This window comes from Dicentrarchus labrax, unplaced genomic scaffold (genome assembly GCF_905237075.1).
Source record: "Dicentrarchus labrax unplaced genomic scaffold, dlabrax2021, whole genome shotgun sequence".
Classification (NCBI taxonomy): Eukaryota; Metazoa; Chordata; class Actinopteri; family Moronidae; genus Dicentrarchus; species Dicentrarchus labrax.
Window position 1 is genome coordinate 35,751,732 of NW_026136719.1, and position 27,839 is coordinate 35,779,570.

Here is a 27,839-nt window from a genome sequence, read left to right on the forward strand (position 1 = left end):
GGCATTTGGCCCAGCGAGCAAGTATCTGGTACGCATAGCGTACTTACTCTTAAATATGACAACTTTTATCCAAAAACACTTGCTCTCTAAATAAATTTGCATTGTAGATATTATTATTTTCTGAATAAATTTGATACAAGGTGGGAGATGATTGAGCTACAGAAACTGGAGTTTTTAGTGAGGTCTTTGAATATTTATGTCAAGTTGCAGAAAATTTGCGTCATTATTTTCTTTTTTTCTGGGGAAGGACCTCCATGTCCCCTCCAGGATCGGTTTCCCCGTCGCTACGTGTGTTAGCAAACGTTCCTCAGTACGTGTGTGTGTGTGTGTGTGTGTGTGTGTGTGTGTGTGTGTGTGTGTGTGTGTGTGTGTGTGTGGCCTGCATGTGAACTATATGCATTAGGAGCAGAGTTGAAGTCGACTGCGAGGCAGCGGAGAGTCGTAGGGAGCTCAGCACTTTCCTCCATCCATCGGCAATCCCCCTCCGGTTGTCTCTCTGTGAGCCTCGAGCAGAGAAGAATTGTTTGTTTTGACAGGCAGTGAAATCCATTTGCAGTATCTGTCACATGCTGCATGAATCCATCTGAACTCTCTATCTGCTGCGATTCTGCCTCCTGGATTTGTTCGAGTATCTGTATGTGACAGGAAGCCTGAACGCCACACGTGTACCGGACACACTCCCAGACAGAGTGGCTGCACCGGAGAGCAGAGAGGAGCACACACACACACACACACACACACACACACACACTCACACACACTCTCAGCGGGGGCGGGTTGGAGGTTATTATCCATCTTTATTCTGTCATTATTCAAACATGAGGCTGCTCCTGTCCTGAGGGACGCGGCAGCAAGCGAGGCTTCGTTAGCAGAACAAACTCACAGAAACGAACAGATTGCAGACGAGTGGCGGAGAGAGAGGGCAGCCAAGAGAAAGAGAGAGAGACATAATGTCAGTTGTCTCCCGATAATACTGGACCGCCGTCCTCTGTCTCCTCTGTCTCTTGTTGTTTCCTCTCCTTGTTTCCTCTGTTTTTGTTTTTCCTGAACTTGCCTCCTCTATTTGTTTCCCTATCACCTTTCTCTCCTTTCCGTAACATGTTTCCTTTTCTTGTCTTCTCTCCATATTTCCTTTCCTTCTTTCATCTCATCACCTTTTCTCCTTGCCTTTCCTCTCATTTCCTCTCCAGTTTTGTATTTTCCTTCTCCTGTATTCTTTCCTTGTTTTCTTTCCTTTCTTTCATTCATCTCTTCCTCTTTTCTCTTCTCCTTTTCCTTGTTTCGCCTGTGTTTCCTTACTCATGTCCTCTTCTTCCCTTGTTTCCTCACCCTTCTTATCTCCTTTCCTTGATTCCTACCCTTGTTTTATCTTGTTTCCTTTCCTTTACATTCCTTTTTTCCCCCTTTTTTCTTCTTTTCTCTCCTCACCTTGCCTCCTTTCCTTTCCTCTTGTTTCCTTTCACCTACTCTGGTTTCATTTCCTTCTTCGTTTTCTATAACGATGTTTAGACCTCCTTTCTACAGTCTTTCACAGCTTATAGGAATCCTCTGAGGACAATCTCTCCCATACTTTGGATCAGTTTAAAGTGAGTGGATCCAACTGTTACCTCCTATCCCCCCCACACACACACTCTCTCTCACACACACACACACACACACACACACACACACACACACACACACACACACACACACACACACACACTATCATACTCCTTCATGGTGACTGACTCTGTGTTAGAAGATGGCCGTCAGGGATCACTGTGATGAACGAAAGTCTGAACTTGTGAACAGAGAACGAGTGAACAGTGTGAGCAGGTTTTTGGAGCAGGATGGAGGAGGAGGAGGCTGCAGGAGTTACACAGGCACTAGGAGCTTTGGAGAGCAGCTCGACATGCAGCAGAGGCTCGACAGGCTCTTCATCTCCACTCGAACACGACAGGCTGTTCAGAGAGCGACAGATTCACAAAGTGGTTTTGGAAAAGTTCTCATTTTGCTTCGAGAGCAAATCTAGTCCAGTCATTCTGGTTTAATCCCACTCAGCCTCTTTTACTCTGGACTGTATCGGAGCTGAGGCGAGCCGAATGGAACCCGGTAACTGAAAACAGCTGCTTGTATACAGAACTTTAACCCTTAATATCATTCAAAGGGGTGAGTTGCACAGTTGTCATGAACGGGGGAATTAATTCTAGTGACCAAAAGGCTGTAAACATGTTTATTTCCGCTGTAAAGTTTTAAAATGGGGCCTTATGGAGACTCACTCACTGCTGGAGCCGGCCTCTAGTGGCCGTTAGAGGAACTGCAGCCACTGAGGTTGCTGCTTACCCTGGTGCTTTAAAACTGTTCTAGATGTGTGATTACATTCACTTCGTGAGATCCAGACATATTTAAATATGTGTTTTCTGTAGTTTAGGTGAACTGCCCCTTTAGAATAATACACTCACATCCTCACTGTTAAAATGTTTCCTGACCAGACAGCTGTGGAGCTGTTTGTACATCCTGGGATCTATTTGGTAACATTTCCTGCTTCAGTAATGTTTTATAGATTCTTCACAATAAAAGCGTCTCAAGGTCTCAGAGCAATAACTGTGTTTGTGCTGCTTTTATTCGGACTATAGAAAGCAACAGTAACCCTGAAACACATGTGATGTGTTTGCTGCCACTCCAAACTGAACAGGTCTGGTTTCAAGTCACCAGATACGACACAACCTGAAAGAGCTAATGCTGTTAATGGAGATAAAAACACTTTTAATTTGCCCACCTGACGAAATGTTTCTCTATGAGACATCGATGATCGCTGCACACACATCTGATGAAACCTTCCTCACACTGTTCAGTGCCTCCAGGAAGTTGCGACTGCGACAGTGAACCCAAATTCAACCAATCGGCATAAAATTTGCATGACCTCGCAATTTTCTACAATCACTGCAACTTTACCGCAACTTTGACAAATCGTTGTAGTTTCCTGCTCAAACCGCCACCAAACTGTTTGTAGTTGGGAATATATTTCATTTAAAAACTGAAATATTTAGAGATTCCTCCACGTACCACTAGAGGGAGCTCACCTACCACCAGTACATTACTTTACTACTTCAGTAACATATTTATTGAGTATTTTGTACTGTGGTATTAGTACCTTAACCCCAGTGAAGGATCTGAATACACGTCCCTCCCCACATAATGTTCGTACCTAAGGTAGAAAATCTATTTAAGTCAGACATTTCCCATTTTGTCACCTGACCATATGTCGATTGTGTTGGGTTTTTTTTGGGAGTCTCTTCTCACACACACACACACACACACACACACACACACACACACACACACACACACACACACACACACACACACACACACACACACACACACACACAGGATTTATGTTCAGTGTGTGTCTTGTGAACTCGGCCATTTTAAAGTGGATTTACTCGGGTCTTTCAAAAGCTATTGAGAAGGTTGTCTGATGTGAATCGTGGTCTGAATATCATCATTTTACTGTCACTCTCTCTCTGCCTGTCTCACACACACACATACACACACACACACACACACACACACACACACACACACACACACACACACACACACACACACACACACACACAATGGTGAGTCAGTCCTGATCACTGTTGCTGTTTCCTTCATGCACTGACTCACAGATCAGAAGTGCTTTGTTCCTTTGGTCAGCAGAGTTAGAGTTAAGTGGGCTTTAGAAATCAGTTACTATTGATTGTGCCCACTCACTGTGTGACGCTTGTTGTACACAAGCACACGTGTCTAAATATACGTAGATGTCAGTGAATGAAAGAACAGCTTGAGTAGAAAGAACTTGTTTAGTTGATTAAATCAATTCTACAACAGATTATAATCCAGTCCGACTCTCACGCTGATGTTATAGATGTTTCTAACTGTTGCACACTTCACACACAACCCCTGTGGGATATTAACCATGGCCACGCCCTTCCTAAGCCCCGCCCCTTTCTGCTCTGTGCTCCAATCACTACTACTATAACAAAGTAAACCTGGGGATTATGGGATCTAGAGGCTTTTCCCAGTCGGTGCTGACCCTTTCACACCAACAGCTATCAGTGGATTTACCTGCATCCACCGTCCCATCTACATAGTGATAAAGCTGGTGCACAGTCCGTCTGACCCCTCCCTCAGCTCCGTGTGAGGCCTGTGCTTACTGGAATCCATTCCCCACTCTCCCTTCTGGCTCCCTAAAGTGTTTGTTTGTTTTCAGCTGTCTCTTTCAAGGTGACCAACCTGTGAATAAAACATAGATAGAGGACACTCGCTGTCAAAACCCAGCCACAGCGCGCTCTGAGAGCTAAAAGGCAGCCATTACGTGTGTGTGTGTGTGAGAGCTGTCAGACACATAACAGTAGTTTAAATGGACTCTATATATCTGTTAAGTTCTATATTCTGCAGGTACGTGACTGCGTTTGTGTACAAATGCTGGATGAGCAACAAATAGTTCCAGTGAGCAGCATTGAGTTGTCTTTATGTGTGTGTCAGTACACAACTGTTTGTGTGTCCGCTGGTCTCAGGGCTGCAGTCTTGTGATTGATGCTGGCAGGTGTTGCTGCCCTCACACACACACTGACATCTCATTCCCATCCGAGTCATTCAAAGCCAAGGCTCGCCGGGCTCCGGGAACCCAGGGATCGCGGCCTGAATGCTAACGAAGATGGCTGCTATTCCCGCCCCGCGCGGCGATAAGATCACAGGCTGATGTGACAGCGAGGGATCAGAGCTGACACGTCCTCACCTCGGCCGCTGTGGCCGGCGAAGAGCTGAGATAAAGAGAATACAAAGGAGGGATGCGGTGAGGCGACAGATGATGAAGTCAGCAGGAAAATGAGAGCAAAGAAGAAACTAAAGAAGACGAGATCACAGGGTGACACAATGTGGAACTTGTTGGTGAGAACTCACGCATACCGACTCACTCACGCAGTTGGTAAGGTCCCCGGGGAACATCTGCTCCGAGTTCACACTTCAACCCTGTGCTTCTGGCATCACACAATACTTGTTCCATTTATTCTTCTCCCAGCTTTTATCCTGACTTTTAGAGCAACAACGACAGAGACAATGCTTATTTTACATAACATTCATAATATTAATTGGCAAGTGACACATCAAAAACCTAATTTTACCAGCAGTGTTACTAAGTGGCACTAACTCATAACTAGTAATAATGTAATTAATTACTAATAAATGTCAGTATTTATATTACAGTAACCCATTCTCCCATTCCAAAATTCATTTGGAAGATGGAAACATTCAGCAGCTGAAATTGGAAAGACACAATTACCAATTTTGTGGGCAGTAGCTGTTTTATCAGATATTATATATATTTCATATAAATATAGTAATATTGTATTTCAGCTGGTTAGATGTTGTATTACACAATCGTTGTTCTATATTTATTTATGATGGGGAGGTATAGTGCGGATTGAAGGAACTACTCATCCAATAATCCATTGCGAATGATAACGATAGTAGCGCACTACGTCTTGAATTTCTACCAGTCAGAGATGACGCTGTTACACTTGAGGATTGTGGGTAGTGTAGTACTTTCTCCATGAGATTGCGAATAAAACCTGTTTTTCTTAAGACAAGAAACAAACTTCTTCTACACGAGAGGTTAGCTTGGATGTAAACGACTTTATGGTTAATAAAATATGAATGTGGTTTTTACTCCTGGAACCTGTTGAGCTCTGTACTTGTGGTTTACACTCTTTATTTCTTTCCCTCTGGTTTCCTCTCTGCAACACTCACACCGGCCGCTTGGACAAACAGTTTGATGGATGGGCCTGACAGCCTATCTAAAGGAGTGCTAAGAAGGCCAAAAGCCAGGTAATTGCAGTCCAATTAATAGAGACAGAATGACTAATGCCAACCTCCACCCATTTCTTCCTTCCCCTCCTCCCCCTCAATCACCCCTTCACACACCTTTTCAAATCTCTCATCTGTTGTTCAGCAGCCCGTTCTCTACCTCTGCCTGCATCCTCATCAGTTTTGGTTTTTTTGAACATCTTGTCCTTTTACTCTCCCCACTCGTCCCTGTGTGGATGTGTCTCCCTTGACCTCATCCTCTACTTCACACTGATGAGAGGCACAAGGGCAAAGCTGCTGAATTAGCTGTGTATGTGTCTTTTTGCCGTGTTTGTGAGTCAGTATTCACACGGCCTCCGCTCAGCTCTTGCTGATTTTGCTGTTTTTCTCTTGTAATATGCAGATGTTGGTCATATACGAGTGTCTAGAGTGTGTTTCTCTAATAACTACACAGCGGACAGGTCAGAGAGTGGGAGTACTTGTTGATGAAAAAAGAGAATACTAAAAGTGTGCCAGATTTAGCATCATATGGTTAGAATAGCGAGGCTTTCGCTTGCAACCTGATTGGACAACACACCTGACCCTTACACGTGTAATATGTTATTTCTGCTGCTAGCGGGTACGTTTCTATGTCTGCAGTCTCGTACCTTATCGAGATACCTTGACACACATTTGTTCTGATTGTTCTGGTGATTCAACCAGGAGAGTTTCACTCTCATCCAAGACTTGAAGAGTCTCTGAGTCACCCAACGCAAACTTATATACAATATCTCTAATACGGCATTGAAGTTGCATTCAACTGCGTTGCTCTTAAAGATCCTCAGTGAAGCTCATGTTTTTCATTAAATTTTGTCTTTCTGATTGCATTGAAAAACGTTAATATTTAATATAAAGTGCAGTTTATCAAACGTACATTTAAATTTTTTATTGAACTTTGTGTGAATTATGTAAATTTTTAGGAATTATACACCAACATAACGAGACACTAATGATTTTTTTAATTAACATGTAGCAAACAATCCCAAGTAGCCCTGCAGTACTCCTGTGACAGCACCCTGAGGTGTACCACCTTCTGCTTTAAACCTTTTAACCAACATTCCTTGGATCTCTCTGCTCGTGTCGGCTGCGTCCTCACTTTGTTTTCTCCAGCGCAGGTGGGGATCTAATAAAAACAGAGAGTAACATACAAGGCTCTGATGTGGCAGTATGAGTGCTGACATTTATTTAATGTGTGTGTTTTGTGTTGTGTCAGCCTACAGGGAACATTAGGGGTGACAGTATGTGGGTTGTAACACGGGGAACTAATACAGCTGAAACACTACTTCCCCCTCTCACACATAAATGCCCAAAACTCACAACAGTTTCAAATAAATGGTATTTCTGTTAAATGTGTCCTCTGTTCGTCTGTGTGTGTTCTTGCATATGCATGTACTTTATCAGGGCCACTGATCAGAGGATAAATAAGGAGCTTGGTGACTGTTATCTGACCCTCTTTTTCCTCCTCTCCTCTCTCTTTACTTCCTCTTTGCACCCCCCCCCAGTCTTCAGATTGCTGCGTCGGCCCACCACTGTGAGCTGTGGTCACGCTGACTGCACTGACACGGGCCGCGGTATCATGTCACTGAGTAAGAAAACTGCAGCACTCTTTATAAAACGATGTTAAATTGTCACTTTATTATATGGAGCCTGGAGTGTAGCAGAATAATTATAGACTCTTATTGTGTTTTATTATAACAAATGCATACATTGATTCATTTCAAAACGTCATTAAGACTTGATTAATTATACTTGCATTTAAATGATGCATTATAAAGATTTTTAAATTTGAAGTAAAATAAAAATGATAATATTCATAATGTTGTCATTCTCCAGCAAACACACAGCAGCTGGTCAGTTGGAGATCCAGCTGTTGTGCAGATGTTTTGACAAACTGCTGACAAATCTGTTAATTAAAGACAGTTGTATTTAATTAAAGGCCTTCACAGAATGGGAACTATTTGTAAATGTTAAAAGAGGGAATAAAGAGTATGATAGGCAGGCACATAAGTGGATTGAATAAAAAAAATCCATCTAATCTTGCAGTTCTATTTTTCAATTCAATATTTTTACAAATAGTTTCATGGTTTGGTTGATTTATTAATTCATTCAACAATATATATTAAACTGGTGGCACACTCCAGCCTCCCTATTATTAATGCTTGATAAATCATTTAATAACACTTTGCCATTAATAAGAACATCTTTTGGGTTACCAGGTCTACTTAAAGAGTTAATACAGTCACAGGTTTATAATTTTCAATAAGCCACCAAGAGGTGTGTTAGTAAGTTCATCTCCTCTTTTAAATATTAAGTCATTAATAGAAGGTTTTAGTATGTGCTTCCTTTTGTATGCTTATCCACTATTAATAAAGACAGACAGATTCTTTATTGTCCTTTCCAGGAAGTGTCTTTCCACAGTCTGTACATTATCTCATACACAAAACATTAACACAAGATAGAGTAAAGCTGTGGCAGAAGGGACGAGACTTCTTCTTTTACAGGTCAGTGATCTGTATCTGCGGCCGGATGGGAGCAATGTGAAAAATAAAGACATTAATTCTCTTCTCTTACCCCAACTGGTCGAGGCAGACGACCACCCACCTAGAGCCGAGGGGTCTGTCCGAGGTTTCTGCCTCTTTAGAGGCAGTTTTTCCTTGCCCCCGTCTCCAAGGTCTTGCTTGTGGTGGTACTGTTGGGTCTCTGTAAATAATGGAAAAGGGAGTTCGGTCTAGATCTGCTCTATTTGAAAAGTGTCCTGAGATAACTTCTGTTGAATTGGCGCTACACAAATAAAACTGAACTGAATTAAATTACTTACAACTTATAAACTCTTTAAATTCAGTGCCTTTTTTAGAAAGTGGTGCAGAGATGTATGGAAGCCTTAAAATCAACATCATGATTATAGATGTTTACAGTACAGATTATGTCAGGAATGGTGACCGGGACTCAGGCGCAGACTAGAGTGAAGTTTCAAATAAAGAGTTTTATTTGAAGTGCACAAACAAACGTGGAATGAGTGGCCAGAGATTCAGATGAGGCAGATGAGACAGAGAGTGGGTATGGGGTCCGGGCTCCGGTGCTCTGGGTCTGGTGGTGAAACAGGGGAAAAAACAAGTTAGCAACAGGTAATTCTTAAATAGCAAACGTTTTCTGGTTTGGCTGGCGTGATATCATACTAGATGGTTCAACAATCCGGCGGGGACTGGAAGGTCAGCCTGGCTTATGAAGGGTGAGTTGATGGTGATGAGGAACAGGTGTGTAAGTAGGAGCTCCAGCGGCCACGCCCACCAGTGTTATGAAGGAGGCCAGGGCTGTGACAGATTACAAATGGAGAAGAAGAAGAATTATAAATAATGAAGAATAATTGTCTGGTTCTCAAAAATAACACAAGCCCACTTGTTCAAATGCAATTCCCAGAAGAAAATGTCGTCTTACATTCAGGTTTTCATGTTTTTTCGCTGTCTTGGCCACGTGTTCAAATAAATACTGAAAGGAAAAAAAACAGTCCATCATGTTCATGTACAGTTATTAACTGATCAATTTTGGCTTTAAAATCAAACAAAGACATCATGCAATGATGTTTACAGCAATAAAGCGGGAAAAAATACAGATTCAAACAAATATTTTGCAAGTTTGAAAGCAACAGTGACCACTGCATCCACAAATACAGCTATGTCAAAGTATATTTTGTAAAGGTTTTACAAACATAGCCACTGACAGAAGGATTGGGAATAAACTTGAACACTATCCAGACACTCTGACACTGGAACATATGATATTTCTTAGAATAAACAAGAATAAAATGAGTTGTTCTAAAAGGAAATCCTATAAACAGTTTCAATCAGAAGATAATGAGGTTGGATTATTGCAGCTCATATAAACAGTTACTCCCTCATAGGTGGAAAGTCAGTTCTTCTCCGTGTGTGTGTTTATGTAAATCAAGTTCAAATAAAGGACATGTATAAGGACCTGATGACACGGGTTGAGAATATATATAGGTCTCTGTACTCTTTCACTATGAGTCTGAAGTGTTTCATGGTTCATGGTCTTCACAGCACTTCGAGAGGAACCAAGAAAATACAACCAGAACAGTAACCCTGGACGTAATCTTCACACGTCCAATAGACCCAGTAAAGCTATTACAGTGAGTCCAGCACTGCCCGTAATGGTAACAAACAGCTTCACCCGTGGTGACATTATCCTCCCTCTCTACAGGGGGTCAGAGGTCGGCTGCAGAACAACCCTGCAGGATCTCAGCTTCTTGCTCCAGAGCACTTATCGGATCGTTTGCAGTCACATTGGTTTGAACCCGAGACGTTATTATCCTGATGGGTAAAATGAACACAACCACATTATAACAAGACTAATGGCGTGTTCCCACCCAATGCGAGGCAAATTTTCACCACACAATACTTTTACAATAATTGGATCACAGGAAAAACATCTTCAAGAATCTAGGTCTGTTCCTGACTTCAGATTTTCTTATCCACTAGTAGTTTAAAGCCAATAGTTGATTATTCCTTGAACGTTTATGCTGTTAATTATACTATTATTATTATTATTATTATTATTATTATTATTATCATCATCGTGTCCCTATCCCATATGTCATATCCCTTTTAATCTGTACAACCTGAGCTAAAAGGTTATATAAATCAATAAACAATAATAATCTGCTCAAAATTCATCTAAATCTCTTGTTTTACACAAACCTCTCACAGTTACTGCGTTCCCTGTTTGGGTTCATTGTAGAGTATAATATGAAATATCCATAAAATATGTCACTGAGTCAGTTTAATAAATGATAGAAAAGGGGTCCCTTGAAGAAAAAGGTGGGGAACCAGTGATCTAAAGCAACCTTTGACTCAGCACTTCTAGATGGTTTATACCGGTGCTGCAGGGGCAGACTTTACTCTCTCGACCTCACACGGTGGGGGGAGGATGGTTGTAAACTGTTTTCTATTTCTCTCTCTCTCTCTGTACTAATGCATGTCTCTCTTCCTCTTTATTTTCCTGCCTCTGATGCTCCGCTGTGCTGCCGCAGACACAGAAGGTGAAACAAGGAGAAACTGTGACATTTATATCTCTGGCCATACAAGTCAACATCACCACTCCACTGCAAATGGAAAATGTTTGTGTGTGTGTGTGTGTGTGTGTGTGTGTGTGTGTGTGTGTGTGTGTGTGTGTGTGTGTGTGTGCGTGTGTGTCCATATGTGTGTGAGTATATATCAGCAATAATAGAGCAGGCATTGCTTTGTGGTTCTGGATCAGAGCCCAGTCGGAGATCTAAAACACCAAGGCAGCCAAACACACAACGCCACACCACATCACCATGACATCATGACTACTTCACCACCAATAAAACACAGCTTTCTTCTCTCTCTTCAGTTTGGTTTAGGAACTTTTTTACCCTCAAGACAATAACAAGAAGTAAATACAAACAATATAACATATGGACACTATATTTATATATTATATATATATATATATATAAAACAGTATTATTATCACAATCCAGGTGTTTACTGGATTGAAACAATAATTTATAACTCTCTTTCCTTAATATAAAATTAAATGTAAAAAAACCACATACTGCTGTTATGAACAGAACATATGAAAGACATAATACCACAACAGTAGTAGTAACACATATCCCATTAGTGGAGCTCAGAAACCCACCGAGCCACTAAATTAAAAAACAACATATTAATACAATAAATCAACTAAATAAATAAATAAATAAATAAATAAAAAGCCAACCAAAAGTGATAAAACAAAGGGCCGCTAATGAAAGGCAATAAATAAGAAATAAAACCTTTAAATTAAACAAAGCCAAGTAGAATACACATAAAACCAGAGCTTATAAATTACATTAAAAACAAAAGCCATCAGGAACATTTCCTAAATCATTTTGTGGATAATCTCAGTCACTGAACACTTTTCAGACTCAAACACAACAAACATGATCTTCAAACTGAAGTCTGGTCTGAACTCTTCTTATGGATTTCAATTCAATTCAATTTTATTTGTATAGCGCCAATTCATAACAGAAGTGATCTTTCCAAATAGAGCAGGTGTAGACCGAACTCTTTATAACATTATTTACAGAGACCCAACAGTACCACCATGAGCAAGACCTTGGAGACAAAAACTCTTTCCTCCAAAACTGTCTCCAAGAATTAGGCATCACATCATTTATAGAACCAGCCTTTTTGCAACCTTTTTATTTTACTCGCAGTAAACCAGTGTTTGGTTTGCCCGTTCTGGGCTACTGTAGAAACATGGCGGACTCCACCAGAAGAGGACCTTCTCCCTCTGTAGATAAAAATGTCTCATTCTAAGGTAACAGAAAACATAACAATTCTTAATTTCAGGTGATTATACACTGATGAGCCAGTTCAGAGAGCAAACAGGTTGTTGAAGGTGGGACAGAGAAAAGGAGGGAAAATATTGCTTGTGATGTCGATGAAGTGCTCTGGCCTGACCAAGTCCACAGACAAGAAGAAGGACATTGATCACGTTTACTCCTTTGGATTTTTGTATTGTATACTGTAGTACAGTGCATTGTAGGCTGTATACTGTACAATAAACACATTGTCTGGCCCTGAACATTGTGCTTTCCATTTGTTTACAGTACTGACTGCTCAATAGATTTTGACTGGTTGCAGGTTCATATCAACAAAGAACAAGAATTACAGTATCACAGAAACAAAGGTTTTGAACACAGGTAAATCTGTTTTGAGGCGAAAGTTTCATTTTGCACGAGGAGTCAGAGGTTTTGTAAATAATGCTTGAAGCTGAGGTTTTGTGTTTAATGTTTTCAGAAAATGGAGCAGGGTTTCAGAAATTCTGTTTTAGCAATTGAGAAAAACTGTAAATACTGCAGCACAGTCAGTGACCCTCTGTAGCTCACTGTAGTGTCATTTCAGGACAAAAAACCCCCCAAAATTAACAATTTCTTTTAAGTAACATACTTAAGTTAACATAAAGTACGTAACATAAATTAGGTCAGGTACGTTACATACGTTTATTCAGGTACCTAGTGACATTAGGTACTCAGCGTTACTTCCGATCTTTTCCTAATCCTAACCCAGCAGTTTCTGTGCCTAAGGCTAACTGAACTGTGACTGTTTCACTATGTTAACCATACAAGCTTTATTTTGAAATTCTAACCAGACGTTGTATATTTATTGTTGCTCAATTGACCGTGGAGCCCTGCAAGGTCGAGATACGACACTGAAGAGATATCTACAGCGGCCACTGACCAAGTAACAGGACTTTAATTTCCTTACAGAAAACAAGCTGGATGGTAGCTTCTTAAACATTTTCTGACCAGTTCAGTTTCAAATCAAAATGAACCCTCAGATATTTTTCGTGCTGCTTATGGTTCAGGTTATTAACATCACACTGGCTCTATATATGTCTGTATGAAGCCTACAAGAGCGCCTTAAGAGTTTGGAAGATTGAGGAGCTCCTGAGAACATCTAAAATACAAGCTACAAGGTTGGTCAGTCTTAAGGAACGGAGCTGGGGCCATTTGTATGAAATGTTCTTAGAAAATTAAAAAACATGATAGAACTAACAGCTGTCTTCTGTAACAAACAAACATTTGTTTGAATGTTTCAGGAAGTTATTGAATGTCACTTGCAGACACTCTTTCTAATGTGGAAAAACTTTTTGGCTGCTACCTTTGTTGGTTGAGGTCTTTGTTCATGACTACCTTTCATACCTGTATTCAAAGACACTTGGAGAAAAGACATGGCTGAATGGAGCTGACAGTAATAACCACCTGAGGGTCAGTGAGTCATGTAAAAAGTTGAAACCTTTGCTAATATGGTCGAAAAGGTTGTTACCGTTGTTAGCTCTTAGTCTGACACACTGTCACCAATTCAGAATCCCAGCAAATGTGTCCCCTTCTGTTCCTGAGTTATGGCAGTAAGAAATGTCCTGAAAAGTTTTATAATGTCTCTGTGAAGTCGACTTAAAGTCGATATCATTTCATCCTGAAATTCTGTCATAATTAGCGTATTCATTTTTGTGTTTGACCAAACTTTGGTCGTGTTTTGTGAGATCACAGTGATCTTGACATTTTGTCCACAGCTCATCTTTGAGTCAAAATGGACGTTTGCACCAAATTTAAAGGCATTCCCCCTCCACAAGAACAGAACCAAAGACCCAAACACATCATGCCTCAGTCCAGGGCTGTCGTCAGGCATAAAAGCAGAATAGAAAGCTTGTGTGTATCTAAAAGAAATAGAGTGTTTCCTTTTAATGAGGCCTCACTGTGAAAGCAGGATTAATACTGATCCCTCATTTGTGTACTTCATCAGAGAAACACGGTGGAAAGTTTGAGCTCCTCCTCTGATTTAATTCATTATTTCTGCTCATTCTCATCTAGTCTCAATCTAATCTCCACCAGAGTTATCAGATAATCTTGACACATATGACAACATAGACTATGCAGGTAGAACACATTTATCCCACACGTGAACACTCATGTGTGCTCATGAAAATATATAATTGGTGCGGAAGGTGGAGAACCATTTTCATGCACTTTTAGTCAAGAAAATATCTCATAGGCTTTAGAAAATGAGAGCTGCTTGCTCTCAATTTTTTATTGCTTTCATCCAGTTTCCACCCAGGGTCACAATTCTACCGTATTTCTCCTGATTCATGACAAACCTTTACTGTACAGCCGTGTTGCACACCAGAAGATTGACTTGTTCTGTAAGAAGTAAAATCCAAAACCTGTTCAGTTTCAAAATCCTTCCAATTCTTGAGGTCTCATGGTTGTCAGGTAAACATCTGATGCCTACATAAAGAATTCATACTTTCAGATGTTATATAAAAATGGACGACATGACAGCTCTCTAAAAGTGAAACCAAACCCTCTCTATCTCCCCCTGGTGGCTGACTGCAGTATAGCTCATAACCACCGACCCCGATCACTACTGCCCAGACTCTGGCTCCAAATGGAAAGATGGCAGCGGCTGTATCTGGATATTTTGGCTTCATATTTGTACAGTGGGAGGGAAGTAGAGACGTCTGTCTTTTATGAGTCGATGCTTCCAGATAACGTTACTATAATGCAGATATAGTCAAAAACAACTTTCACAATCAACAGCCTGAAATAAGAATAAAATCCAGGTACTTTAGAGGATATGCTAAGGACCTCCAACAAGCTCATTCTTTATGTCTTCATTACTTGGTTTTAACATGAATCTTGTCTGATGATTGATCACCATGTCAGGTCAATGAGCGGCCATTTAATCATCATCTGCTGTCCCGAGCCTGAAGCAGTATTTTATTTATAATGAACAACTCCTAGAGCACTGAATATTTATCTGATGCATTTGTGCCGCTGATCTCTGAATGTCACTAACTCCAGAGAGACCCAGTCGCGGAGGATTCCCAGCCGAAGCCTTGCAGTCTGAGAACAAGAGCGATAATCTGCCCGTTGGAGAGTTGGGGCCCCGAGGCTGCACACCATTTACCAACGAATGAATTTGTCAAGACTGACTAGTTTTATTGATTGTGGGGCTGATGAAAAGGAGGCTTATTGAATGTGAATGTGAGTCGGGGGGGGTAGGGATGTGAATAAGAGAAAGAGACATTAGTGGCTCTGACAGCTCGGTGAGAGAAGAGAGATGTGCAGAAAGAGACTGAGGGGAAACAGACGAAAGCGGAGCTGACAGCCCACAATCAGTTTCGGTGTGAAGCAGAGAGCATGCTGGGAGCCACGGTGACGTGTGGACAGTACTCTGTCAACACAAACAAAACAGAAGTCTGTCAACACACACAACACACTAATTTGTCTGTCAAAGCAAATATATCAGCTAATTACAGAGTTCAGAGACAGCGAGTCAACAGGTGCATGTGCAGTCTGTAGTAAATTATATAAATAGTAAATTAACACAACAGCAAAAAGTGACTTCAATGAACTGAACTCTGTCTCACCTCAATGAAAGAATAATGTTTACTGCAAGAACCTTGACAAAGCTCACAATTCCTCTAACATTAGTCACTGTCCTCCAGACAACGTACAGTGTGTAATTTCTGCCACTAGGGGGTCTCTCACATCAAAACAACAACAGGAGATGAAGCGTGATGAGATGGTGAAGCAGCGTGGGTTCATGGGAGTTGTCTTCACCACCATTGGCGTCATTGCAGTCAGCTTCTCCGTTTTAGGATTCCTTCAGTGTTCATGGTTCAGGAGGTTTCCACCAGGAGCCCAATTATCCACAGAGGTCTCCTCCTCTCCAACACAAACAGACCCGCTGATTAAAACCACTAAACACACTGAATAAAGCAGTTCCACCTTAAAAATCACTGCTTCTCCCACGCTGTTGGACAGACAAAGGGCCTCCCGGAGGGGCTCCATGTTCCCAAGGTCTTATTGTTATTGTGCTATTTTATTTTATTTATTTTGAATCTTGTTTTTAATTTCACTTTTATATAGATCTCTCTTTTTATTAGGCTTTATATAACTCTATTGCTTTAAAATGTTTATGTTTGTATCTACCTTTGTGTATGACTTAGTTTAATTCAACTTTATTGATATAAAAAGGTTAATAGAAACACAAAGCAAAACTGACACAACACATGAAAGCAAAAATAAATTAAATTAGAGAAACAATAAAATCATAAAAATAAAAAAATAAAATAACCAATTATTAAAAACTAAAAACTAAGGCTAAGACATTACTCCAAATTAAAAGAAATGTGATTAAAAATATACATATTTAATTTCCTTAGAAAAGTACTTTTAACGTGACTGAGTGGTTCTAATATCCAGAGGCAGTGAGTCCTTATCCCTCTTCTACATAAACTCAACCTATAGTGTTCAGACTGCTACTGACTGTATTTACTGACTGTAAACCGAAACCAGTACGACCCGGTTACTCTCAAAGAGCCACAGACCCTGATCCCGAGGTAATAGCTCGACCCACTTTTATTGACACTTTTAGTCCACAAACTAATTAACCACCTTCAAGCAAAATGCTAAATTAATCTGCACTTAACAACGTGTCAAAGACAAACAAACACACGGACAATGGACTAGAAAATTACTCTCATCCTAAAAGAAGAACAAACTCATATTTGATGCTATTTAAATGTAATGTAATTCAGTTAACTATATAAGCAAATTCTGCAATTCAACAGGATCTAGCTGCCACAGGAAATATGACCAAAAATCTACCAAAACCACAGATTTAAACAGAATGGTGAATACCGGACGAGCCCCCAATTTAACTCAAAGCTCTGCCAAAGCTTTTAGCAAAACAAGAGTCATGCAAGCGGCTCTGTGAGACTGTACATAGGCAAAGGTTAAAGGCTAACATCAGCATGCTAACATTCTCTCAATGACAATACAAACATGCTGAGGATCAGGGCTCTCCATGAGAAACATTGGGTGGCACATTGTAATGCTACTATTCCATCATATACACTGATCTTAATTATTGCATATTGGACTGTATTCATTCTGTTATACCTGATCAACTTACTGACAGATTTCTTCTTTAGGAAGTCTGTTAGAGTCTGTTGGTTTCCACTACACTGCAGCTTCCTTTCAGCCTTCTTTCCTCTCCCCTTTCTTCTCTATTATATTGATATACTCCACACCTCTGGGCAGTGAGCAGGTGTGATTTAAACGTAGCTTCATCCTGTCTGCCCTCGGTCAACAAAGACACTGATGCACAGACCTGCACCACCAATGACACAGGCAGGAAGCAGAGGTGGAAGAGAGAGCGAGACAGTGATGTAACCTGTGATACCTGCGAAATGGAAAACACAACACACCAGTGTTTGGTTTGTCTATTCTGGGGAGGTTCAACGTGGAGGTTCAACATGGCTCCCAGGAGGACCCAAGGCGACCCGAAAAGAAGTCTTATTTTCAGGTGATTCTACACTAATGAAAACATTTCTGAATGTTACACACTGGACCTTAAAGATGCTTTTACAGGTACCTCGTTTGACTTGTAGGACTTTTCAGTTTGATCCAAACCAAAATTACAAGTGTGAAACTTCCCTCGGACAGCTGAATGAAAATTGGTCCAGATCAAACCTCAGACCAATTACAGGAAGTTACATGGCCTTTAGACAAAACATAATGAGGCACATGAGGAGAGGATCGAGGACATCAGGTTTTTAATTGAAATATAGTCCTACGTTTTATCTGCTGTCTGTCTGTTCTGCAGAGGAGAGACTAGGCAGATATAATGATTAATCTGATTAATTATCATTAGGCTGGTTTGGTGGTGCCCTCTCGCTGTGGCGCTGATGCAGCCCACGAAGTGTGAAAGTAAAAAGAACTGGAATAAATGTAAGAAAAACCTAGTTTTGGACTTTAAGGTGTAATGTATGGAGTATTTCTGCAGTGTGGACTACTTCCACCACTACTGGCTGCAGGAATGTGCAGAAACTCCACTCGTACTTGAGGTTTTTAATGTTTAACTGCTCTGAATCCAAGAAAGTTTACTTCAGTATGAGATGGAGAAGCTTCAAGGTTAAGCTGATGGACACAAAGTTGGTTCAAATTTGATCCAATTTTCAGATAGACGGGTCCATCTCCCGCATACTGAATGACTGTATATCTACTTATTTCTGTCTTTATGTCCATGCCAGGTGAGCTGGCGTTCTTCTTCTGCCAGGACGGTTCAGACTGGAGGAGGAAGTTTAAATTTGGTCGACTTTCCTGTCTCCTACCTCCAGGCAGCCTGGTGTCTGATTTGACTGGTCTATTTCTGGCTTTGAGCGTTCAAGGACACAGTCTGTGTGTGTGTGTGTGTGTGTGTGTGTGTGTGTGTGTGTGTGTGTGTGTGTGTGTGTGTGTGTGTGTGTGTCTGTGTGTGAGTCTGTGTGTGTGAGAGAGAGAGAGAGAGAGAGAGAGAGAGAGAGAGAGAGAAGACAGATGGAGCAGAGTATTGTCTGTATATGTGCAGTGTTTGTAGGACGTCATCAGGCGGTTTCCAAGCTTGCCCCGGGCCTAAAACTCAGTATTCAGATTATTTAGCTAAGCTTGTTTCAAAAACATATTTTAGTGTATTGTTTATATATATTTCTCTCTTATGGGTGTTTCTGAGGGCCGATGTATGGATGTAAGGATCAATGGCCTCACTGATTACTGTACAAAGACCCACTTTCTAACTTTATTCAGTGATTTTGGTGAAACTGGATCAGATTTTTTGGAGTGAATATTTCCTGGTTTTCCCTCTGACGTCCTCCGGCTGCTCAGCTTCAACTCGCTGTGAGTGACAAAGGACAGATAGTTTTAGCTAAAATAGCTAACAGCTAACTATCTGCTGATAACTGTGTCTGCCTTTAGCGGGCAACCGAACCGGGCTCAGCAGCCGGACCGGGATTGGGCCTCCAAGACCGACAGGGAATAACGTTACAGTACTGAGGTCCTGATGGACGGAAGTAGCCAACCACTAACTGCCATTAGCTCTGTCAGATGTGCAGCTAACCTAACTGAATCAGCCCCGGGATGCGAGGAGACAAACATGGCAAGAAAACCACCTTGGTACTGGATTCACCATCCGGGTATGTTCACTGTAGACGCTGATGCTAGCTCATAGCGCTAGCTGCATAGCAGTGGGGCAGTAATGCACACTCATTCCACAGTAAATAGTCTCTTCCTGTTCTACAGGGAAGCAGAGTGCTGTTTATTTCATTAACCTTCAACTGAAACAATCCTCTGTCTCTAACCAAAGAGTTCCTGTATTTGAATGTTGGCCTCTACTGTCAAAGTCCTGAACTTTGTGACTCGTACTTCCTTCACGGCCTCCAGGCAGGAATTAGATCGCCCCCGTCAGAACGTCAAACAAATAATTATTATATAAACAGAATTTCCAGGAGACGGGGTCGGATGAGGCGGCTCTAACCTGATTGCTGGTGTGACCGAGATGGTAAAGGTTGCTGCAACTGGAGATAAAGAGCGTGTTTGAATGAGCTGCCGTCTGTGGTATTTTACTTTAAGTCCTTTGGTCATCCAGGCTTCTGTTTTAATTCCCACATTCATGGTTTGCAGCTCGGGGGGGCAGCAAACACACCGACGTCCACACAGGAGGCCCGCAGATAAAGTCGGCTAATCCGTCACCTCTGATAATAGACCCTGTAGGCAATTGTTCGGTTACACGTAGCAGTTGACATTTTCACTTCAAACGTCTGACTCTGCCTCTCCTCCGCCTTATTTACCTCAGAATACCACAAAAGGAGGCGAAGCGGCTGCATCATTAACTTGCCAGTCAGCTGGGTGCTAATTGCTGCTCCTTTGAACAAAGCCGTACAGCTAAATGATCAGGTGTGTGTGTGTTCGTAGCAGCACAACAGAGGGGACGCTCCCTCCATAGGTGGAAGCAGTTGTCACAACACAAGAGAGCTGCTGTACATCTCACAGATAAACGAGAGAAGAAGAGATAGCAGTGCCATTAAAAAGGACATTTCCAGAGAGTTACGCAGCAAACATTTCACTGCACACGTCGGCGGAAATCAGCGACTCCGATGCTCTTAATAGCAAAGCTCAGCAGACAAAACAATCACTCTTAACCATCACTAAATGTCAATTTCAGCTGAGGAATATAACATTTACATTTACAGATTAGAGGTAATATTCTACTTCTGCTGTATCTCACAGGGAAATACTGTACTCACTCCTCCTATATCATCCTGGGGGACACTGGACTATTATCCGCATTGAGTACTTTTAATACTTTAAAAGGTATATAAGTATAATCAGTAAAATGTACTTATTATTACTTACTACAAGGAGGTTTTAGCTGGTTATGAAACGAATTAAAGGTCCAGTGTGTCAAATAACTGCAAAGAATTTGTGTATTTACAGCAACTGTTTGCTCACTGTAACTGTAGTGTAAATACAGTTTACAGTATATACTGTAAACTGCATTTTATTTTGTAATTTGGTAGATTTCTCCTCTATTTTATTATATTTTGTTATATAGTGATATATTACTGCCAATTATAGTAATTACTACTGATTATTATTACTATAATTAATTATATTACATATAATCTTCAGTTGCTAATATTATTATACTAAAATATATAGTGTCAAATATTCCCTCTTGATAAAAATGCAATATAAACTACAGTGTTATTATATTGAAGACATTTGAGTATTGTACAGTAGGTTTTTATCTTATTCAATCAGCATTTATCATCATCACTGAACATTAATGCCACTCAAAACTGTTTCTGTCTTTTCAACCTGCAGATTTTACTTTTCATCAGTTGTCATTTCAATAGCTTTCTTGTTAGGCATAAATAAGACGTTTGAAAGGGTTCAGGTTCATTAAAATTATGTCAAACTATAATTGTAAAGCTTCAAAAATAGTCATTAGACTGTGTGCTGTTTGAAAAGTGAAGCATAATGCAGCCTCGTCCTTTGTTAGGTCCAAAGTAAATCTGAGTTCACTTTACTGATCCTGGTTCAGTCCGTTGGTGTGAATGAATGTAAGCACGTAAGAGTCCTGATTACTACTTTTGTTGGAAACCTTCAGCCAAAGGGATTTTTTTACATTTTTAATTATCTTTTAGTTGGCATCACAGTCAGAATAATGTGTTTACTGAACGCTCTGGCACGCTGTACCGGAGCTAGTTCAGTTCAGCATAAAGAAACGAGCACACAGGAAGTCAGCCGCTGAAACAGAAACAGAGCAGAGAGCACGCTGACAGATAGGGGTGAAACTGACTCACACTTACATTCAGGGAAACTTCCTTTTGTCTGAATCCAACATTTTAGTTTTTATTTCTGTTTACTGTTGTAGCTGTTGGGCTGTGAGGTGTTTTGTTAGAAACTCGTTCTGTGTTTATCAGAAAGCTTCTGAAACAAACAAACACTTAGAAACATCCTCATTACGTTCAGTCGACACATTCACACGCACTGGGAGCAGTTTGGGGTTCAAGGACTCTGATAAAACATGTTGGTGAAGCTGTTTATATGATTCCACTGTACTTACATTGAAAATGGTTTCATTATATTGTGACACCAGTGTGAAACATTAAACTCAACTTTTACTAAAAAGTTGGAAAGTGCAGGAAATTTTCCGGCAGCCGGCAGAATGACGACTTAGAACCAGCAGCAGTCTGATAAATAGTAAATGGACGACACTTGTAAAGCACCTTTCTAGTCTTCAGACCACTAAAAGTGCTTTCACTCTACAGTCACATTCATACAGCGATGGCACAGCATCAGGAGCAATTTGGGGTTCAGTATTTTGCTCAAGGACTCTTCAGCATGCAGCGGGAGGAGCCGAGGATCAAACCGTCAACCTTCCGATTTCAGGTCCTTCTTATCACGCTGATGTTTGTTCAAGTGGTTTATCGTCAGTTAGCAAGTGTAAGCAGGTGATATAATGAAGGTAAACGCCCTCAGCAGTGGTGTTTAATGGCGCTGCGCTCTGACGTGGCTCTCCTCCAAATGAAGGCTTCAGATTTATGAACATACAGTATTTCCTGCTACCTTCACATGGCTGCATGGTAATCAAAAACCTCCTGCTTTTCACACTCCGTCCTCCCTCCTCCTCTCTGTCTTTCACACTCTGAGTGATCAATCTCTCATGTGTTAGGAAAGCCGGCCCACAGGGAGAGTCAAAAGGTTCAAGGTGTTAAACAGCAGACAGAGCTGGAGAACAAGAACACGATGAAATCTGATTCTGTTTGCAGTGAACATTTATACCTTCTGGTGATGGCGAGAAGGGATCTTACATTTTTACTTTCTCTGACGGGAAATCTGATGTTTTCACATCAAATGATGAATAAAATCCATAAAACTTGACTCATGTAGACTCATATAGGTGCTGCTGAAGTGATACCAACTGGAAATATAGATATCTATAGGTAACGTAAAACACATGACAAACTAGAAAATATCTCAAAACATTTTGAGTGTGCCTGAACGTTCAGTGCGTACCCCGGGACAAAGAAAAACAAAGTATAGCCGTAGTTTCTTGTTAAAATAGTTACTATATGTGGCTTGTATTTTGAAAGAACAACTTCATCCTCAGTTTCCAGTTAAGATACCTTTACTTTCTTTTATTTTGAAAAAATTGGTGCATCCTTTGCATCCTGTTACCAAGCCACTGGGGGCTTTATTTTGAAAATGAATTGAATTGAAATGTCTTTAATGTCCCCAAGGGGCAATTTGGTTCACAACAGGTAGCCAACACATACCCATTCGCATAAAACACATAAAAACATGAAATGATGAATAAATAAAAGCATAAATACACATGTACACTATATATATATATATATATATATATATATAATGAAAAATAAAAAGTGAAAAAAGCAAGAGTCATTCTGAGCTTCCTGTTAAGATACAGTTATTCTTTCAAATTGAATTACTTTTTATAATTTTAAATGCAATTCATAAATGTTTATTGATTGACATTTTTCAGAACGCTGTGTCTGTTTCATAATCAGTAAAATTGGCAAACGAACTGAACTCTTGTCACTTTTACTTTATATTTAATCATTTCACCTGCAGATATCTCTGCAAAACTGTTTAAATTCTGTTTTATACAACCTTCCTGCAGTTACTGAGTTCACAGTTTGAGTTCATTGTACAGTTTTGAATATAAAATGAAATATCTACAGAATATGTCACTGAGTCAGTTTAAATGATAGAGAAAGGCTCCTCAAGGAAAAAGGTTGGGAATCGATCTGAACAACATCATGATGGGAAAACGTGTGTATTTAGAGCTACAAATAGACAATTACAACTAAATTAATTAATTAATTAATTAAACATCAAGCAGTTTAAAATGTTTTTGAAGCATCAATTCTAAAAGGATATTAACAGGAATAAAGAACAGAATTTAATTTGTGACATGCGTGGAATACTTTAAGATTCTCAGTAACCAGGCTTCATTCAGCTCTGCCTCTTTACCCAGCCAGCGGAGTCAGGATTGCCAAGATGGCGACGGCCAGAGCCGACTACACTGAGCTTCTCTGGTTAATGTGCAATACACTGATTAATGTGCAATACACTGATTAATGTGCAATACTCTGGTTAATGTGCAATACACTGATTAATGTGCAATACACTGATTAATGTGCAATATTATTAATTAATTGATTAATGTTATTCTGTCACTTATACTGCAGTTTTCAGCTGTCAACATCATCAGTACTCTCAATACTCAGTAATCTTCTATAGTCATATATTGTTTATAATGTACATACTTCAGACTCTTATATTTTTCTATATATATTGTTAGATATTTAATAATAATACATATTTTTAATGTTATTATTATTTCCATTTCCTTCCTCCGTGTCTTATTAGCACCTTGAGCAACAAAACAGTTTATACATCATCAGCTGTTGAAATGTTATTTATGTGGCTAAAGAGCAGATATGTGTTTATTTAATTCAACTTTTTCAGGGACGCAGTGGAGGTTAAACCAATTTCAACTCTTTGCACAACTTTTTATGTGAGCGATTACGTTAACCTGCCGTCTGAGTATGACATCTTTATATTCATAGCTCATATAATAATAAGTAGCGTTAAACAGGAGGCAGTTTGTCTCCCTGCTGAGGTCCTCGCTGTTCTGAGATCCTTATAATCTAAACCAAAATGGGCCGAGCTGCAGTGATTATACCGAGACGTCTGGGGACCCTGAGAGGAGTCAAATTAAAACTTTATGCTCTTTCTCTGGAAGCCAGCCTCATTAACAGTAAATATTATGTTTGCACTGTAGAGATTCATCAGATGTAGGCCGATGGCCAAATCCCCGGGGTTTCAGTCCACACACAGTTATTTAGAGAGGAAAACTACATTGTTGGGTGCATGAGTCATAAATCATTTATCTTTTTAATTCAGAGATGAATTACATATCGTATTCAGTTTGAAACTCTGGACAAAGTCAAGTAAAGTAATTAATCCCAGAGCCAAACAATGGATCAACACAGACAGACTCTTATTTAGAGAAAACATTGTTTCTGTTGAACAATAACTCTGATAATTGGGATGATGTTCCAGGACAAAAAGGAATAAAATGAACGTAAGCGAACAGCAGGAAAGCTCGGTTTGAAATCGACTTTTTCATGTTGTGCTTGAAAACCCTTTTCTCCGTTAGAAATTCCTGAGCAGGAAACAAAATACATAAAAATCAGAATTCATCAACATAAAAGTAGCAGTTCAACATGAAACATGCTCCTCAAACTGGAAAAACTGTAACAGATATTTGTCATTTTTCCTTCATAAACACAAATAAAAGGTCCAATGTGTAGGATTTAGTAGCATGGTTGCAGATTGCATCTCCCTTGCCTCACTTTCGCCTGTGAAGCACATAGGAGAGATTGCAGTGGCTGCAAAATTTCTGTAGCCAGTGTTTGGGGACACTTCCAAAACGCCCGAAGAGCCGTCAGGGGAAAAACTGTTGGTTCAAAGAAGATTACATTTTTTTTAATCGGCAAGTTAATCTCTTTAACCAACACAAAATCCAAGTCCCAACTTTAAACATTCAGGAGGAGATAAGAGTGTTCAAAAACAGTGTTCAACATAAAATGTCCTTCTTACTTTACTGAAGGTACTTGTTCACCTCCAAGACTCTTCTCAGCTTCTTCCAGCTGTCTGTTCTCTGTCCTGCCTTCTTTGTTCTGCTTTCCCTCCCTCTATTAGCTGGCTTAAACACCTACACCTGTCTGAGTGGTGATGAACTCTGGGAGATGTAATGTGTGCCACAGCGGCCATTTTGTAATGTGGCAGGAAATCCCGATTGGAAAGGTAGCCCCCCTCTACTACCTCTCCCCTTGTGATGCCACAGTGCGCAACGGGCAATCAACAGAAAAAGATGGATTCAAGCAGACGTCGAGCTCTAGATGAGAACAGTAGCTTCAAAGAGGTGACAACTGAATTTATTTGGGTTTACCCCGACTACACCTCTGCTGTAGTTCTCAAACAGTTAACTACCTAGACGAGGACCTGCTCCCTCTGTTGATAAAAACGGCTCATTCTAAGGTAACGAAAACATTCTTATTTTCAGGTGATTATACACTAATGAAAACGTTGAGCCAGGTTAATTTTCTTTGCAGACGACACTACGTTCCATTTTTTTGCCAGCCCCTCTGTGTCAAACAATCTAGCAAACAATCATTCTAAGATAACAAATCACAATGATTCTTATTTTCAGGTGATGCTAATGAAAACTTTATTATATTACATTTTTAATAATAGACGCTCCACATTGTGATACACTGGACCTTTAATGTCTGGCAAATAAACAAAACAAGCTACAGACTAAATCATTAGATGAAGCTGTGAAGGTTTCCTTTAATATTTTGTCTGTGTTAAATTCTTCTGGCAGGAAGGTTTGAAACAAATTTTTAAACGTTTTTCCAATTTTCTATATTTCTTTTCCTGTCAATCATCTCAAGACCTTCATAGATTTACTTATGACCCGTTTTGGGGGCCCTGAACCCCTGGTTGGGAACCATCTCTAACCTATCTACCTCAAACCTTTTAATGCTGTTATGATATAATATAAATGTCCTCTTTTGTAGCACATGTGCTTTATGTAAGCTGGACATTGTCACATGCAGTGTATGTGTGTATACAGTGTATATGCAGAGTTGAGATGCATACACAATATGAACACACACACGTACATACACACACACACACACACACACACACACACACGAAGGGCTTTAAAAAAAGAATAATACAGTGCACATATGAAATGCCTGCCGTAGATGGATAGAAGTGCCTATTATGAGCCATTATAGACAATTTTGAAGTCATTATGAGCACTCCTCTGTGTAAATGGGTATCATTGTGTGAAATGTTCTGGCATCTTACAGACCTGTCCAACTGTCAGAAATAAGTAGGGAGGGGAGGAGGCGAGCGGCAGAGAGCAGGGACGAAGGAGAGGAGAGCGAAAACGGCGACGAAGACAACAAGAGATTACGAAAAGTTGAGCAAGCGAGGAAGAGCGAGTTAAAAGCTGTGTTATTATCGTCAATAGCTACCCAGGCGGGGTTATTGTCTTACTGATCAATCTGAGATAAGAGTTGAGCTCAGGTCAATCTCGTACAATCACACACGCACACGCACACACACACACACACACACACACACACACACACAAGGCCAAAGAGAAAGCAGTCAAGCACACATATGAGAGTGAATGGGGAATTTATCTGCTGCATACTGTATCTGAAAACAATAAAGTTTTCTGGAAGGATTTAATGGGCATCCAAGGACGGACAGACACATGATGTTTATGTCCCAGCTGCTGAAGATGAGCTGCTCCAGATTACCGCTCTAACAACCTCAACAGACTGCAAACAGGACACAGCTTAATGTGTCAGGAGGTTTAAAAAACGCTGGAAATACCCATATATATATATATATATGCCAAAGTTAGGCCCCTCTTGACGAATAACACTTTGGTGATTTTTTCATTAAAAAGGCAGAAACTGTATGGAACATAAAGCACGAAATTTGCAGCCAATATTCTTGCATTGTTTACTTTTCTATTGTAATTTTTAAACAAAAATAACCAATAAAAACATCATTGTGGCATGTGTAAAGGTTTGGGCAACCTGAGAGTTCTGCAGTCTCAGACCTCCATCAGCTCGTTGGGCCTGAGGCATGTGAACAACTGTGATCAGGAAACATCAGCTGGTGCCAGGTTCAACCCTTTACAAACACTCAGCAACCCTTGGTTCCTCTGAGCAGCTGTGTACTCTGGAAACTGGAAGCTGACAATGCTTTGGTATCTTCTTGTAGTTGTCTGATTGTGGACATCAGTAACTTTCGCTTTCACAGTGTGAAATGTAATTAAGAGATAATCAGTTTAAGGCAACTGTGGAGGTCAAGATGAGATCTGGAAGACAAAGTGCAAAGTGCTGGAACATATTGTGCCATTAAAATACATTACGACCGCCATTTACTGGTTGAAAATGGTTATTACAATAGAATTTGCGTA

At 40.3% G+C, this 27,839-nt stretch overlaps 1 protein-coding gene across 1 annotated transcript in view; it reads right to left on the minus strand.

Moving 5' to 3' along the window:
- Window positions 1-16,180: 16,180 nt before the first annotated feature.
- pbdc1 (polysaccharide biosynthesis domain containing 1) overlaps window positions 16,181-27,839 on the minus strand; it is a 284,354-nt gene continuing 272,695 nt past the window's right edge. Inside the window, exon 4 of the transcript XR_007880813.1 lies at window positions 16,181-16,195. The gene's annotated coding sequence lies outside the window, so the exon portion shown is untranslated. The remainder of the gene's footprint in view (window positions 16,196-27,839) is intronic.